Genomic DNA, 15,831 nt, shown 5'->3' on the forward strand with positions numbered 1-15,831 from the left:
AATGTTATGGTACTGTTAATCTAAAAGGGGAGGAATTGTAGTGTATGTACCTTTAAGGGGAGAACTACTTTTTACAGCTCCTGTATACTGTAGTACCGGCAGTGACCACACCGGTATATAAACCCTGAGTAGGGATCTGTACTTTAGTTTTTGAGTAACCTGCATCCAGTAAACACCTGTTAATTGTTCCTCTGCAGTCTCTGTCGATTTATTGAAGAATACCATACATTAACATTCACGGATTCAACAGATATGAAATTGGCTAATGGCCAGAAAGCAGAAAGTAGTGGTGAACAGTTGTTTTTCAGACAGGAGGGAAGCATACAGTGATCATAGAGTCATAGAGTCATAGAGTAATACAGCACGGATAGAGGCCCTTCGGCCCATCGTGTCCGCGCCGGCCATCAAGCCCTGTCTAATCTAATCCCATATTCCAGCATTTGGCCCGTAGCCTTGTATGCTATGGCATTTCAAGTGCACATCCAAATGCTTCTTAAATGTTGTGAGGGTTTCTGCCTCCACAACCCTTTCAGGCAGTGAGTTCCAGACTCCAACCACCCTCTGGGTGAAAAAGTTCTTTCTCAAATCCCCTCTAAACCTCCCGCCCTTTACCTTGAATCTATGCCCCCTAGTTATTGACCCCTCTACTAAGGGAAAAAGCTCCTCAGCATCCATCCTATCTATGCCCCTCATAATTTTGTGCACCTCAATCATGTCCCCCCTCAGCCTCCTCAGCTCCAAGGAAAACAAACCCAACCTGCCCAGTCTCTCTTCATAGCTGAAGCGCTCCAGCCCTGGTAACATCCTGGTGAACCTCCTCTGCACCCTCTCTAACGCGATCACATCCTTCCTGTAGTGTGGCGACCAGAACTGCACACAATATTCCAGCTGTGGCTTAACCAGTGTTTTATACAGCTCCATCATAACCTCCTTGCTCTTATATTCAATGCCTCGGCTAATGAAGGCAAGTATCCCATATGCCTTTTTTACCACCTTATCCACCTGTTCCGCCGCCTTCAGGGATCTGTGTACTTGCACACCCAGATCCCTCTGACCCTCCGTCTTGCCTAGGGTCTTTCCATTCATGGTGTTCCCCATGAGTTGGTATTGGGACCATTGCTCTTTTTGATATATATTAATGACCTGGATTTGGGTGTATAGGGCATAATTTCAAAGTTTGCAGATGAGATGAAATTCAGAAATGTAGTAAACAATGAGAAAGATAGTAACAGATTTCAGGAGGACATAGACAGACTGGTGAAATGGCAGACTCGTGGCAGATGAAATTTAACACAGAATAGTGTGAAGTGATTCATTTAATAGGAAGAAGGGTGGCAGAAGGTCAGTAACCAAAGGTCACAGATTTAAGATGATTGGCAAAAGAACCAGAGGTGACATGATGGATCTATTTTTTTACACAGCGAGTTGTTGTGATCTGAAACTTGAAAGGGTGGTGGAAGCAGATTCAATAGTATCTTTCAAAAGAGAATTGGATAAATACTTGAAGGGAATTCTTTTTACAGGGCAATGGGGCAAGAGCATGGGAGTGGGACGAATTGGATAGTTCTACCAAAGAGCTGGCACAGGCACAATGGGCAAATGGCCTCCTTTTGTGCTGTATCATTCTATGATTCTATGATTCATACAGCATACCCACTAAAAGTGGATGTCAGGAGATCTGCTCCCAAACCTTCATCCATGTTGCCCTGAAACTAGTTGCTTAGAGGAGTATGAGAGCAGCCCAGGGTGACTCTCTCCAACTTTCTCTCTTTCCATGCAGGGAGACAGTCAGCCTTTTGCTCAGTACTTCCCCACAGCTGCCTGTTTAAGATCAGCAATCTTGATGTCAGCACTCTGAGCTGTGAGTCAGAAGGTTACAGGTTCTAGTCCCACTCCAGGACCTGAGCACATAATCTAGGCAGACACTCCAATGCAGTACTAAGGGAGAGCTGCACTGTGCTGTCGTTTTGAATGTGACATTAAACCAAGGCCCGGACTGCCTTCTCAGGTGGACAGTAAAAGATCCCATGGCACTGTTTCAACAAGATCAGGGGAGCTCTCCCTAGTATCCCGGCCAACATTTATCCCTCAATTAACATCAGTTAAGTATCTGGTCATTATCTCATTACTGTTTGTGGGGCCTTGCTCTGTGCAAATTGGCTGCCACATTTCCTCCATTACAACAGTGACTACACTTCAAAAGTACTTCATTGGCTGTAAAGCGCTTTGAGACGCCCTGAGGTCATGAAAAAGCGCTACATAAATAGAAGTTTTTCTTTCTTTCTCCCATCAGGCGCTGAGGAGATTCGGAGCCAAAGTAACCTAAAGGCTCCTTTACCCAATGCCAGTAAATCACATCCTGTTTTCTGTTAGATCCAATATTTGTACATGAGACGCTGTCTTGAATTATACATAGGGTTTCTTTTCTGTAGACATATTTTTTCTTGTTTTAAAGCCTCAGAGAACTGGATCTGTGTTAATCCTTGTTTGTTTTAAGAAATTACATTATACAGATTCCAAACATTGGCACATGGAAATTGTACTTATCTCATGAAAAGAATTGTAGTAACTCAACATTTTGCCAATCACAAATGCAAACTTTCCAATCATTAGCCCGAGCAATATGTCAGTATTGTTTTCTGAAAGATTTGCGGTGCTCCTTTTTGAAAATTATATTGTATTTCTGGTAGACTCAATTGTTTATCTGTTCTGTTATTGAGGACAGCCTAACTGTCAAGAACTTTTAAAAGTTTAATTGGTGCTCCCAAGACTTACTTTTCTATAACAATTAGTCAATAAATTACTAGAAAGAATGTATCAAGATGATTGGCAAAAGAACCAGAGGTGACATGATGGATCTATTTTTATATGGTCTCTTTCATGTCCTTGGGACATCCCAAAGCACTTTACAGCCGGTTACTTTTGAAGTGTAGTCACTGTTGCCACATAGGCACTTTGCGCACATCAAGGTCCTATAAACAACAATGAGATAACAGCCGTTCCCTCCGCGACACCCTGGTCCACTCCTCAATCACCCCCAACACCCCCTCCCCTTTCCACGGCACCTTCCCGTGCAAGCGCAGGAAATGCAACACCTGTCCTTTTACCTCTTCCCTTCCCACTATCCAGGGCCCGAAGCGCTCCTTCAAGGTGAAACAGCGATTTACTTGTACTTCTTTCAATTTAGTATACTGTATTTGCTGCTCACGATGTGGTCTCCTCGACATTGGGGAGACCAAACGCGGATTGGCTGCCTGCTTTGCAGGACACCTCCATTCAGTCCATAAGTGTAACCCCGAGCTTCCGGTCGCTTGTCACTTTAATTCTCCACTCCACTCCCATTCTGACCTCTTACACTGTTCCAATGAAGCTCAATGCAAGCTCGAGGAACAGCACCTCACCTTTCGATTAGGCATTTTACAGCCTTCTGGACTCAATATTGAGTTCAACAATTTCAGACCATAACCTCTGTCCCCATTTTTTCAGATGGCAGCTGTTGATGATTCTGCTATTCCCATTTACATCTCTTCTAGACCCATCTTTTGTTTCTTTACTTGTCCCATTACCATCTCCTTTTGCCTCGCACTATCATCCTTTTTGTCTTTTAATCTCTCCTGCCATCCATCCTATCACAGACCTTCCCTTTTGTTCTTTCCACCCTTTCCCCCTCTGCACTTGCTTAAAACCTGTGATATCTCTAACTTTTTTCAGTTCTGACCAAAAGGTACTTGACCTGAAATGTTAACTCTGTTTCACTCTCCACAGATGCTGCCCGACCTGCTGAGTATTTCCAGCATTATCTGTTTTTATTTCAGATTTCCAGCATCCGCAGTATTTTGCTTTTGTATGAGATAATGTCCAATTGATCTGTTTCTTGATATTGTAGATTGAGGGATAAAAGTTGGCTACAACACCAGGAGAACTTTGAATAGTGCCCTGGGATCTTTTACATCCACTTGAACAGGTAGATGAAGCATTGGTTTAGCCCCTCATCCAAAAGATGGCACCGCCAACAATATAGCACTCCCTCGGTATTGCACTGAAGTGATGGATTATGTGCTCAAATTCCTGGAGAGTGGCTTGAAACCATGACTCTCTGACTCAAAGGTAAGAAACTGTCTTTTTAATGTAAAGTGCATCGTGTCAATTTTCCACACTTGGAGGAGCACTGTCGAAATACAAGTTGCTGTTATATTTATTACATCAAAGTGTGCGAGCGGGGTGCTGTGCATGCGACGACATCATCACCGGAGGTGTAGCACCACGGGGCACTACCGGCTACCTCCGCCGCTAACCTCCTGCTGAATTTCGCAGGAGGCCCTAGCAGCGACGCTCCCGGGCGTTAGTTGCTTTGCGCCCCATTAACACAAACGGGAGGTGCAAAGCAACCAAATTTTTCCCACCAGGTGTGGTCTCACCAGGGCCCTATATAATTGCAATAAGACATCTTTACTCTTATACTCAAATCGTCTTGTAATAAAGGCCAACATATCATTTGCTTTCCTAATTGCATGCTGTACCTGCATGTTAACTTTTAGTGATTCGAGTACAAGGACACCTAGGTTCCTCTGAACACCAACATTTCCCAATCTCTCACCATTTAAAAAATACACTGCTTTTCTATTTTTCCTATCAAAGTGGATAACTTCACATTTCTCCATGTTATATTCCATTTGCCATGTTCTTGCCCACTCACTTAGTCTGTCTGTATCCCCTTGAAGCCTCCTCACAACTTATATTCCCACCCAGCTTTGTATCATCAGCAAACTTGGATATATTACATTTGGTCCCCTCATCCAAATCATTGATGTAGATTGTGAATAGCTGAGGCCCAAACACTGATCCTTGTGGTAACCCACTAGTTACAGCCTGCCAACACGAAAATGCCCCATTTATTCCTACTCTCTGTTAACCAATCCTCAATCCATGCTAGTATATTACCCCCAATCCCCTGAGCCTTAATTTTGTTTAATAACCACTTGTGTGGCACCTTATCGAATGCCTTCTGATAATCCAAATACACCACATCCACTGGTTCCCCCTTATCTATTCTGTTAGTTACAACCTCAAAAAACTGTAACAGATTTGTCAAACATGATTTCCCTTTCATAAATCTGCGTTGACTCTGCCTAATCCTATTATTATTTTCTAAGTGCCCAGTTACCACATCCTTAATAATAGATTCTAGCATTTTCCCTACTACTGATGTCAGGCTAACTGGTCTGTAGTTCCCTGTTTTCTCTCTCTCTCCTTTCTTAAATAGTGGGGTTACATTTGCTACCTTCCAATCCATGGGAACCATTCCAGAATCTATGGAATTTTGGAAAGTGACAACCAATGCATTCACTATCTCTATAGCCAACTCTTTCAAAACCCTAGGATGTAGGCCATCAAGTCTAGGGGATTTATTATCTTTCAGTCCCATTAATTTCTCCAGTACTATTTTTTAACTAATTCTAATTTCTTTCAGTTCCTCATTCTCGCTGGAGCCTTGGTTCTCCACTATTTCCGGGAAGTTTTTTGCGTCTTCTTCCATGAAGACAGACACAAAGAGCTGGATTTTACTCACCAAGACACATTGGGGGCGGGACAGCTGCCTTCCAGGTGCTAGTCCCACCCCCAGCGACGTCCGACGCACCAACGTTATTTTCCCCTGATTGGCCTTGTTAAGTCCACCCTGTGGGCTTGCTGGCCAATTAAGGGAAAGCCGGTGTCAGATGACATCAGTTGACGATGCTTTATCTGACAGTTTTCTTAAAGGACCCAATTAAGCGTCTTTAGGATTCGGCTACCTCAAACTTTAGTTGAAAGTGAACATCTGAGAAATACGCCTGAAATGGGGTAGCCCTAAAGGGGCTAGGACTAGTAATTATCCCTTCAGTTGGCGCCCAACGTGTGTGTTAACAAGTTGATACAGAACCCTATACTTATATTTATATCTATATCCATCTCATAGATTGTTAACTATAGAAGGAGTGTTTTACTGACAGTGGTACTAAGACCCAGACTAAGTCTCTAGAGATGACAAGTCCCTGATCAGACCTTGTAGAACTTAAATCAGAACTCCCTCAATATACCATTGCAGTCTAGAAATTTCTTATAAAGTTCATAGTAAATCCTAACCGAGGTTAGGTACTGACGAAATGACAAACCCTGTCGGGATTGGCCAAATCTTTTTATTAGGAAATTCAAAAGATTGCTACCATCAAGTCATTTACTGTGATGGATCGTCAATAACGATTAAAATAGGGACTTTCCAACGATCCTCATCTGGGATGGGGAAAGTAGTAGGGACTTTTCTAGATTCCTATTCTTTTTATCCAGAAAAATTACTGTCCATACCCCTTGGCCATAAGACAGCGCAATATACTGAAGCCGCAACACTAAGGTATGCTTTAGAAAAGGCAGATCCTATTAAACCCACATTAATCTGTATGGATAGTGACTATTGTAAAAGAGGATATAACTAGGATCTAGTTTTCTGGGAACAAACAAACTTTACCAATTATAAGGGTAAACCCATAAAACATAAATCATTGTGGGAAGACATTCTCCATTCAAGGATGGAGAAACAGGATTGTCAGGTGATTCATTTAAATGGGCATACCACTGGGACAGTACACTCAAAAGGAAACAGTCTTGCAGACAAACAAGCGAAACGTTCAGTCTGCATTACACCCCCCCCCCCGAGAGGGGCCTGCCAATATTAATGTAATCACTAGGGCAGAACGGGCAGCTAATCAGGATGAGGGACTGATTCAACTATTTCATCCAACAAAAGAGAATCCACCAGGATATCCATCAAAGTACTTTTACTCAGAAACCCCTACTGGTATTGTGCTAGTTAAGTTGCCCAAGGGAAACTGAAAAGTACCCCCAAGCCACAAATGAGAACAGCTTGTAAAAGAAGCTCACGAGGGCATAGGTCAAGCATATTGTGGTGCCAGAACAACATTCTGCAAATTGACTCCCTTATATTGGTGGCCAGGCATGCTTAAGGCCTGTAAAACATACGTGGCAAATTGTGAGCTATGCTAGTTAACCAATAAGCCATCACTAATTAAGCCACCACCATTGGCTCCTGTGAAAGCTGATGAGCCAATGGAAATTTTTTTTATTGACTTTATTGGACCACTTCCCTCGTCTTTGGGATGCGGACATGTTCTCGTTTGTGTAGATGGATGCACTTCTGGCTGGTCCCCACAAAAACTGTTTTGGAAAACGCACTCGCCAATGCTATTACTGACATAATTACTGTAGCTGGTGCACCCAAAATTTTACACTCTGTTAAGGGCAGAGCCTTTGTCTCCAAGGTCTTCAAAGACTACTGCAAACAAAGGGTTAGATCACAGCATGCCACATCATCCACAATCAGCGGGCGGTGGAAAGTAAAAACCAGGAAGTAAAAAAGCTATTGGTCAAACTGTTGAGAATCAGGGGAAATAAGTGGAACACCATCATTCCGGAGGTGCAGCTGTCACTTAATAATGTGCCTGCATCTACAATCGGGACAGTGTCCCCTAAAACTCCATATTATCTCATGTATGGGGTTGAAATGCATACACCGCTTACCCGTGGTTCTTTTATTGCCTCTACACATTCTGATTCCTTGACCCGACAGCGACAGTTAGATTTTTAAAAAGAAGTAACAGAGGAGATTCATCAAATTGATCAGAGGATAAGGGAGGCAAATGGGCAGAAAAAATTGACAAACAAAGCATGGCAACCCCTAGCAGGAGACTGGGTACAGGAAAAGAAGTTCGAGCAAAAACCTGGTATAAGACCTAAATGGAAAAAACCTGTTCAAATACGTTCTGTTATTAATGAAAGAACAGTTAAAATACATATTAATCAGCCGAATGGCAAGCATATTCTTAAAACTGTCTCCATAGACAATCTCAAAAGATGTCCTGTGGGATACCGGAATGGAGGAACAATACAAGGTGCAGTCGTACACTGTCTTTCAAGATCCAGCTTGGAGCACGACACAGGAAATGGATGCGATCGAACTACTGACAATGGTCAGCCAGACGGTGTTGCCGACTCCTCCACATGATACTTGGCAATGCTTCAGGAATTGGATTCGCAAAGAGCCATAACCAAAACAAGCAAAGACCAACAAGTTACTTCAATGAAGGAAGAAAACACTGCAGATGGAGAAGGAATCAACTGAGCTTCTGGCAAGGCCTTTACGAAAACAAGAATCCGCCCTCTCGCTGGATCAATGGAACAGCGTGTCAAGCTTCAGCCAGTTCCAAAAGACGTCTCCTTGACTCGTATGAATAACTCACCTCTACGGAACATACATCTGCCAGTTGGACATTCTAATTACATGTTGTTTCACTAATTGCATGAAAATGTACCTATCATTCTTGTAATTTGTGTTCAATTTAAAATAAGGCAAAACATTGCCCTGGATGACTTAAAAGGAATTTTCATGTAGCACATGATTGGGCTCTTGTGAATCTCGTGAAATTAATGTACTATTGTAACCTTATTTATAACATTGACCAAACTCTGTCTTGATGTTCGAGCTCATTTTTTGGTCAAGAATGGGGTGTGAAGGAATAAGCCATATAACCTATTCAGAAAAAACACTATCTCAATAAAGAATTCTGGCCTTATTAAAACATGACAAACTGGGTTTGAAAATTTAGAAACCTACCAATGAAAAAGCTATGAAAGCATTCTGGCTATTAAGATAAGATAGTTGTTGACACTGAATCAATAACCTTATTGAGGCAGAAGGTTAAAGGCTCCCGACAGGCTGAGCTTTGGGAACAAAACAATGGTTCACCCTGGATAAGGTGTTCTAATTTACACTTCGTAAAGAAGCACAAACATCTGCCTTCGTAAAAATGACATCAAGTAAAAAATACACCTGCCACCACACCATTTTTTATGGTAAACTTAGAACACCTAGAGAGGAGACATAATTCTGTAATGCTACCAGCTGAGATGACTAAGAATTGCAGGGGTCAGCAGAAAAATGACAGAGATAATTAGCTTGCATCAGCAGAAAACCTTAAAGGAAATACCACTGGAAAAGGATATAAATATTGAACTCTCAAATGGGATAGTAGACTCGCTTTAAAGGGGCAAAGCAATTCTCAGCTTCAGAGGTGGCTATGTAAGTCTCTAACTCTTTGTAGCACGGGGATCAAAGGTATTTGATTTTGGTGGATATCCTGAATAGAACTTTAAGAGCTGTAAAACTGTAGCGAAGTTAAGATTTGAAAGTAAGGTTCTCTGATAATAACAATGTAAGCTTTCTCTTTTTGGAACTGTTAATGTTGTGATTGATTCACCAACTGTAAACTACATGTCGGTTCTTTAATAAATCTATATATTTTTAGAATTGTCTCACATAAGACTTCTGTATCAAACTTGCAAACTCAATCTCTGTACACCGTTCGGTGAGGAGTTGCAGAATTCTGGGGGAGTTTTCATGGCCCTCATAATATCCGGAAAGTTACAGTCTAGCTAAACTTATTAAAAGTGCTATCTGGAGGATGGTAACATTTTCAGGTAGTTCCTTTCCTTTAGGGAGAGATAGTCCGGCCCTTTAGACCCAATTAAGCATCTTTAGGATTCGGCTACCTCTAACTTTAGTTGAAAGTGAATGTCTGAGAAATACGTCTGATCCGGGGTAGCCCTAAAGGGGCTAGGACTAGTACTTATCCCTTCACGGCCTTCCTAATAGTTAATTGGAGAAAATTTTTGCTCATCCAGAACTGTATGTCGGACAAGCAGTCTGACAAGTTAGGTACCGTGGAGGGGTCGAGAGGAGGTAGTGAGGTAGAACTGGGTGGCATCAGCATACATGTGGAAACTGACGCTGTGTTTTCGAATGATGTTGTAACCCCTTCACGGTTCTCTAGATATATGTGAGATGTGGTCTCTGTTGTAGACAGTATTCTATAGTCCAGTAAGGAGATCACTACTACAATGGCTTAATTCTAATTATCTTACTTTATAGTTTTAACGTCAGACAGTATAAGAAGATTACGGGTCAATGACCTAAATTAGACATTTGCATACTTTAGAATGAATCTAGACATAATAAACATACATTCTCCATTTATATGGATTCAAAGGAGAATCTGTCCCTGTGTCCAAATTCGAGTGCACTCTTTCGTTGGCGCGCTTAAGTTGGAGCTCATGGTATGTATAATGTCTGCAAGACTTACGACTCCGAACCCCTTCGTTGAATTCTCTTCACGATCACTGAATCCCACTTTGAGTTCTGGATGCAGAGCTACTAATACGAAGGGCGGCGGCCGAGTTTGGAAGCCCGGGACGGGATGCGGCAGCCATTTGCCTCCTGAGCCCTCTTTTCAGAGCTCCTGCCCTCTTTTCTTCCAGTCGCTCGCGTTTCCTGCTCGAAAAACCCGACTCCACCCCTTCCTCCTGGGGTTTCTGCCTGGAGACTGCACAGCCTCACTGTCTGCAACAGTTGATACTGGTGCAGAATTATGGAAAGTCTGCTCTTAGTCACATTGTGTCCTTAAAAGTTCTTGCCGTACCTTCACATGGGCAACTTTAACCCAGGGATTTATAACAATGATAATACAGTGTCTAAGTTAAAGATTGATAACCATACTTAGCGTACATAACATTTCCAGTGGGTATTACACTCCCCCCCCCCTACCAAATATAGGCATGTCCCCATGACTAATGAACTTTACACATAAGTGGTTGCATGCTTCCCAACCATGTATAAAGGGAGGTAACATATCAAACCGTAGGGGCTATCATTACACTTGGCACTCCTAGTGTACTGTATGTCAATCTTTCAGGAACCTTCTTAACTCGCTGTGAGCTCCTTATTTCGGATACCCGGTCTTCAGTTCCTTCAACTATGTTGGAGGCGTTGGTTCCTTTGTTATCATGCCTTTCAGTCTCTTTTATCTCCTTCTCGGAAGCATCTGGTTCTTCCCAGACCATGTCCAAGTCTGAGCTAAATGGTTCAGACAATTCATCCAGATTCTGTCTTATGCGTCTTTCTGGGAGGTCGTACCATAGATCCCATTCTTCATCTTCCGACTCATCAGGTTCCTCATGATCCACACACTGTGTCATGGGTTTTCTGTCTTCTGGAACAAAGTTTTCCTGGTTTCTCATTTTTTTCCTTCTTCTCTGCAGGGTTCTCCTACTAGGTGTCGGCTCATTATCCGCTGGCGGATCCAGACGCACTTGCTGTCCCAATGGCAGGATATGATTCCGGTGCAGTATTTTTATGGGTCCATTCCCACCTGCAGGTTTTAGCCGCAACACAGGTAGTTGTGACATTTAACTTTCAACAATGTAAGGTGTAGAAGCCCAGCGGTCTGCTAACTTATGTTTCCCTTGAAGTCCTAGGTTCCGTATGAGAACTCAGTCACCATGCATGAGTTGGGAAAAACGGATCTTCTGGTCATACCTCTGCTTATTTCCTTTATTCTGTTTGGCAGAAACAGACTCAGCAAGTTCATAAGCAGCTTGCAATTCCTTTCTCATGTCAGATACATACTTGAGGTAAGTTCTCTGTGATGTGCCATCACTGGATACTCCGAAACACAAATCCACTGGCATCCTCGCTTCACGTCCAAACATGAGGTAGTACGGTGAAAAACCAGTAGCGTCATTTCGGGTACAATTATAAGAATGAACAAGATGTCCAATGTGCCGACTCCACTTGTTCTTTCGCTTTGAATCCAGCGTTCCAAGCATGTCTAACAAAGTACGGTTAAACCGCTCAGGTTGAGGATCTCCCTGAGGATGGTATGGAGTTGTTCTTGACTTCTCAATCCCGAGCATGGACAACAACTCATATATAAGTCTACTTTCAAAGTCTCTACCTTGATCACTGTGTATTCGCTTTGGCAGTCCATAGTGGATGAAGTATTTCTCCCACAACACTTTGGCAACGGTGGATGCTTTCTGATCCTTTGTGGGAAAAGCTTGGGCATAGCGAGTATAATGATCTGTAATGACCAAGACATTTGTGGTATTGCTGGAATCGGGTTCGATGGACAGAAAATCCATACAGACAAGGTCTAGAGGTCCATCACTTTGCATGTGAAACAGAGGAGCAACTCTTTTAGGTAAAGTCTTTCTCTGGACACAACGTGCACAGGACTTGCAGAACTCCTCAACCGCAGACTTCATACGCGGCCAATAGAATCTGTCCTTGACCAACCCATAGGTCTTATCTACTCCCAGATGACCTGCGTCATCATGCAAAGACTTCATCACTATTTCCCTGTACTTTTCAGGCAGGACCAACTGTGAATGACATGGTTTAGTGGGTGGGTGAGTGATTCTACACAACACTCCCTCTTTAATTTCCAAGTGGTCCCATTCTCTTAGGAGCAGACGACAGTCAGGATGTTTTGATTTGTCGATCTGTGTAATGTCACCCAGACGGAGAGCTGAAAACACCTCATGAATACAGGGATCCTCCTGTTGTGCTTTGGATATTTCAGATGAACACAACATGGGTAAGTTTTGTACATCCAAACTGGAAAGGTTGCAAAATGCCTGGGGAACAGCATGCATTGACGCTCCCAAGTGGTCAATCTCTCGGGCATGAAATAAATTCTTTGGTCCAGATACCACGGACATCTGACACATTACTTTCACATCTGCTGATGCAACATCTTTCCACTCTGGTTTCTGGTAGTGTGGGCGACGAGACAGAGCATCTGCGTCAATTTTCTGATTCCCAGGTCTGTACCTGAGACTAAAGTCGTAAGCAGATAGTGCAGCAAGCCAGCGGTGGCCGGTGGCATCAAGTTTTGCCGAAGTCAACACGTGGGTTAATGGATTATTGTCTGTCCTCACTTCAAACTTCGCTCCATACAGATAATCCTGCAGCTTATCCACCACCCCCCACTTCAACGCCAAGAATTCTAGCTTATGAGCTGGGTAGTTACGCTCTGATGGCGTAAGAATACGACTGATGAACGCTACAGGTCTCAGTCCTGCTCCTTGGTCCTGATACAACACACCACCCAACCCTTCTTGACTGGCATCCACGTGTAGCACATATGGCAGCTGTGGGTTTGCAAAAGCCAACACGGGGGCTTGAGTAAGACTTTGCTTTAAGGTGTGGAAGGCCTCTTTGCATTTCTCATCCCATCTAACACCAAAAGGCTCAGAGGGTTTGAAGTAGTCCTTGTTCTCTTTACCTTTAGCCTTTTTCTTCCTCTCGGCTGGTGGGAGGTAACCAGCCAGCAGCTGATTCAGAGGATGGGCCACTTTGGAGTAATCCTGCACAAAGCGCCTGTAATATCCGCAGAACCCAAGAAATGACCGCAAGGCAGTCACTGTGTTCGGTTTGGGCCATGTGGTAACAGCTTCGATCTTGGATGGATCTGTGGCTACTCCATCCTGTGATACAATATGCCCCACATAGGACACGGATGTTTGGCAAAACTGACACTTGTCCAATGATAGCTTGAGACCTTCATCCTCCAGGCGACCAAGCACTTTCAGCAACCGAGCTTCGTGTTCTTCAAGGGTTGCCCCAAACACAATGATATCATCCAAGTACACCAATACTTCGAGTAAGTTCATGTCCCCAACTGTTTGTTCCATTATTCTTTGAAAAGTTGCTGGAGCGCCTGAAACTCCCTGTGGCATCCTTTCAAATTGGTAGAACCCAACTGGACATATAAAGGCTGTCTTTTCTTTGTCCAATTCACTCATCGGTATTTGGTAGTATCCACTTCTGAGATCCAACACACTGAACCACTTGCTTCCATTAAGACAAGCCAGTGCATCCTCAATTCTTGGAACGGTGTATTGGTCGGGAATAGTACGTCTGTTAAGCGTCCTAAAGTCCACACACATCCGAATCTTTCCGTTCTTTTTCCTCACCACCACTATAGGAGATGCATAAGGACTCCTGGACTCGGTAATGATCTCAGCTTCTTTTAACTGCGACAGGTGCTGTCTCACTGCTTCGATATCAGCTGGTGCCAGCCGTCGAGACCTCTCCCGAAAGGGTTTATCCTCGGTAATTCTGATAGAATGGCAAGTACTCTTACTACAACCAACATCAAACTCATGAGTAGAGAAAACTCCTCTCCGCTCCATCATCTTCCTGACTAATCGGTCCTTCCATTCTTTAGGAACGAATGAATCTCCAAAGTTGAAGGAGGAGGGTGTCAGATCTCCGGTTGAGTTAACTTTGGACTCTTCCTTCACATGTGACGACAGTACATTTACAGGAAACAGATGCGCAATCGGCGTGCCTTTCCTCAATGTGATTCCTTTGCCTGACATATTCCTCACGGTCACTGTAACTCTCCTTGACATCACAGCTGTCGGGGTCTGCAACTCTGGTCTCACCAGAAGCTCATTTGGAAACCGTGACTCTTCTGCAGGATCATCAGGTGACTCTATCAGAATGGCTTCAGTACCTGGCGTTCCAGGGAATTTTGGTATCCCAGGGATTCTAGCCACTCCTCCAGGATGCAGGGTGATAGGTTTGGCTCGAACGTACCACACAGTTCCTCTTTTGCTATCATCTACGTCGGAAGAAAGTTCAGGCAGTTTCTCAAAAGCCTTTTTGAAAACAGGGTGAATGTGTCTGGTGCTCAAAAAGTTTTCACCTCCCTGCTCTTTGCAGCTTGTCAGGAGTCGTCTCACTATGGGTGTATTACTGCCAACCAGTATGGAAACCTCACCTTTCACCATGGGGTCAGGGCAAACCAACACAAGTGCATCAATGGTCTCAGTGGTCCCTACATCAGCTTCCAAGAACTCCAACCTCAGCGACAAATAGCCATCATATGGGTAATCAGCAGGACTAAGGCCCCAGATCTGCAGAAGACTGATTGGGGTTAACGGCAAATGCATCAGGTATCGGTCATAGAAGGATCTGTACAGTATGGTAACCTGAGAACCCGTGTCGAGGATAGCTTTAGTATAAATGCCTTCAATCTGTATTGATACAGCAGAACTCGGCCCTACTAAACCTTCAGGTATGATGTCTTTCATATCCCCTCGTCTATTATTGCACTTAGCGGAACGTGTCTTTACTACAGGGACAGCAGGCTGTTCCGTTACTGTGCCCCTTTGTAGTTTCCCGACTTCTTGGTAAGTTTTATGAGACGGTCATTTACTTTTTTTAGATTTTCCTCACCTCTACATTCTCGCTTGAAATGTCCATCCTTTCCACAGTTATAACAAAAGACTCCAGGTCTATCTCCTTCATGGGGATATCCTTTAGAGGAATCATTCATTTTGCTGTTAGACTTCGCAGGGTGTTCAACCTTTTTCACCCGTGCGTCATCCCTTTCTGTGTTGGGCTTAGACCGAAAATATGCCATCTCGGCTCTCATGACATTTATTTCCTTCTTCAGCTGTTCCATCTCAGGGTTGACATCACCCTTAGGAGTAGGAACTGTAACAGGGGTCACAAGCTTGGACATCACAGCACTCTTTGCTACATTCCGGGCCTGAAGCATATCCTCCTCCTCTCTGACTTCCCTTAGCAGCTCCGTGAAGGTAGGTGGATCTCGCAGCTTATGGGTCATGCGTATGCGAAGAGCAGTCATGTCTTCGAGCAATGCACCTCGCACAACCTGTTCAATGCGGAATCGATTCATTTCAGGCAACTCAATCCCTCTTTTCCGTAACATACAATGCAGCAGTTTGTCTATTCTCAGCAGATAACTGGACAGCTTCTCTCCCTCACACTGGAATGTGCTTCTGAATCTGACCATCAAACCTGAAATGGTTTCAGTAGTTCCAAAGGCAGTTTCTAGAGCCTGCATGTAGTCAAAGGAAGTAGCAGAGGTGTTCTGCGCCTTTAAGAATCTTACTATGTCAGCAGCAGGA

The sequence above is a fragment of the Somniosus microcephalus genome, chromosome 7, assembly GCF_052327205.1.
Source record: "Somniosus microcephalus isolate GS21.2 chromosome 7, FLI_Smic_1.0, whole genome shotgun sequence".
In the NCBI taxonomy this organism is placed as follows: Eukaryota; Metazoa; Chordata; class Chondrichthyes; order Squaliformes; family Somniosidae; genus Somniosus; species Somniosus microcephalus.